Genomic DNA, 3,040 nt, shown 5'->3' with positions numbered 1-3,040 from the left:
TATAATGGTTTATTCTCCTCACAAGTCTTCCTATTGGTCTGGTCAGAAGCCATTGCCATATTAGTACTTAAACCTGGTAAAGACAAAGCAAGCCCCTCAAGCTAGAGCCCTATCTCTTTGACAAGCGTTTTATGTAAAGTGATGAAAAGAATGAGTGAACCGCAGGTTTACGTGGTACTTAGAGAGACATGGCCTTTTGTTTCCCGAACAGTGGTTTCCGCCAAGGACGATCTTCCATTGGCCATTTAGTGTCGCTGAAAGCAGCTATTCAGAATGCTTCCCTACTCCGACAGCGCCTTGTCGCTATCTTCTTTGATATCAAGAAGGCGTACGATATGGCCTGGCGACATGGTATTCTAAACACCCTTAATGAATGGGGAATCAGAGGCAGTATGCTTGGTTTTATTAGGCGTTTCTTAAATGACCGTGGTTGTGTTGAGATTCTTTATCGGGTAGCATCACTTTAGAGAATGGAGTGCCTCAAGGAAGTGTATTATTAAGGGCCACCCTTTTTGCTATAGTCATCAACAGTATTAGTAAATGTGTGTTTCAAGTTCTTTATTTGTTGATGATCTTGCCATATATATTACGTTCCGTTCAACAGCCACAGCAGAGAGCCTACTGCAGAACACTATATCTCGTCTTGAAGCTTGGTCTAAGGTTACCGGCTTCACCTGAGAAAACAAATTGTGTAGTCTTTTCTCGCATGCAGGACCCTTTCATCCCGCAAATGTTTCACGATGGAGAGCTAATTTCTATCGTCTGATGTTAAGTTTTTAGGTTTACTTTTTGACAGCCGTCTTACGCGGGTCAAACACATCAAACAGTTAAAAACGAAATGCTCCAAACGTCTAGATATGCTGCGAGTCCTTAACAACACCAATTGGGAAGTCGATCGATCATGTATGTTGCGATTTTATTATTCCTTAGTTCGTTCCCGTTTAGATAATGGTTGTGTCGCCTACTCTTTTGTGCGTCATACCGCGCTTAAGATGTTAGATACTGTACATCATTCTTTTCTTCGTCTTGCTACAGGTGCTTTTAAACCAAGTCCCGTCACCAGCGTACTTGTTGTGAGCAGGGAACCGTCACTTTGGGATAGACAAGACCAACTTCTGGCATCTTACTTTGCCCATCGTAAAGGACAACTGAATCACCTATCTTTTAACGGAGTCCTTGGGAATCCTCATTTACAAAAGTATGAAAACCATCCACGATATACTGCACCTATAGCTGTTCGTACCTGGCATTTACTACAACTTTTAAATGTTGACACACCTATTTTCCCAACGTATCCCTGTTCATATCCTCCATGGAGAATCAATCTTATAAATTTTATTTTGGACTCTTTTATTAGTTTTTTTTAAAGAGGTGGAGGAACCCCATTTACGGGCGCCTAAATAATGTCAAACTCGCTAACAGGTTCCGCAAGATATTAAGTGTGTATGTGTGCCCTGTGCACTACCGACTAAACCTCCACTCCTGGAAAACCGCTGATAGAGGATTACTTCAGGAGTAACACGCCCACGTACACAATCAGTCATCACAAACAACACCGAACGTTCACGAATGTCGAACAATAACATACACATACACGCACACAAACGCCCAACAACACACACAAATGTTTGACCTTACGATATACAATAAATAATCAACACTACCTATCGTCTTTCAGCAAATGTTTCAACATGTTCTCTCCAAAACAAACCCAGACGCAATAAATACACAGATGGACCGAAACAGAATGATACCGTTGGATGTGCATTTGTTGTAAACAGTAGAATCAACAAGTTTGGTCTACCTAATATTACAAGTGGAACCCATCAGGTTGGTCTAGTGGTGAACGCGTCTTCGCAAATCAGCTGATTTCAAAGTCGAGAGTTCTAAGGTTCAAATTCGAGTAAAGGCAGTTACTTTTATACGGACTGGAATAATAGAACGTGGATACCAGTGTTCTTTGGTGGTTGGGTTTCAATTAACCACACATCTCAGAAATGGTTGACTTGAAACTGTATAAGACTACACTTCATTTACACTCATACATATCATCCTCTGAATACCTTATGGTGGTTCTGGAGGCTAAACAGAGAAAGAAAATTACAAGTGTATTTACTGGTGAATTGTACGCTATATAAGGTTTTGAATATCGTTAACCAAAAATACCGCCGTTTCCTTATTTTCACTAACTCTTGCAGTGTTCTCCAAGCTTTAGAAGATTTGTATTCTAAACATCCTCTCGTTACCGAGATCTATAATACAGTCGCTGCAACACACAAGTGAGATTCTGCTGGATCCTTAGCCACGTGGGTATTCCCGGTAATGTGCAGATTCCGCTGCTAAAGCCGCATGTAGTCAACCGTCTTTCACTACTTTTATGGCTGCATCCGACTTTATTGTGTCAAACTCACTATTCGAGCAAAGTGGTAAGGGGACTGGACTGCCACAGCTGTTAACAAACTTTGACATTTTAAAGATAATGTGGTGCCATGGGACTCGTGCAGAAAAGTTCGCCGAGAGGAAATGGTCCTCTGTCGATTGCGGTAGGATATACGAGAGCTACTCACGAGTTTTTGATGTCAGGAGAAAACGCTCCATTATGTATAAGATGCGACAGCCGCTTGACTGTGCACCACACCCTTGTGACTTACGTATGTTATACGGCCTTGCGTTGTAAACATAAATTGCCCAGAAACATTCTACGAATTCTGGGCAATGATAACGAAATTTTAGACCGGATGTTATTATTTCTCCGACAGATCAGTGTATAACATAGAATTCATTATTGTTTAAGCTTCTAAAAAATATGTGTGTATAACTATTGAAGGAAAACTGTAACAAGACAGTCAACTATAATAGAAATATTTCAATTAATGGGATGATAGAAATTATAAAAAATAAATTACTAAAAACCAAAATTAAAATAATGAGATAAATAAGTATCTGATGTAAAATAAGTAACTATGTATCTGAAATAAAATTGTTTTGTGTTAGTAACAAATTGTATTCACAGAGTTTAATATAATAAAACTATATAAAA

The sequence above is a fragment of the Lycorma delicatula genome, chromosome 4, assembly GCF_047948215.1.
Source record: "Lycorma delicatula isolate Av1 chromosome 4, ASM4794821v1, whole genome shotgun sequence".
NCBI classification, from domain to species: domain Eukaryota; kingdom Metazoa; phylum Arthropoda; class Insecta; order Hemiptera; family Fulgoridae; genus Lycorma; species Lycorma delicatula.
The sequence above is the reverse complement of the archived record's forward strand: the minus strand, read 5'-3'. Positions refer to the sequence as shown.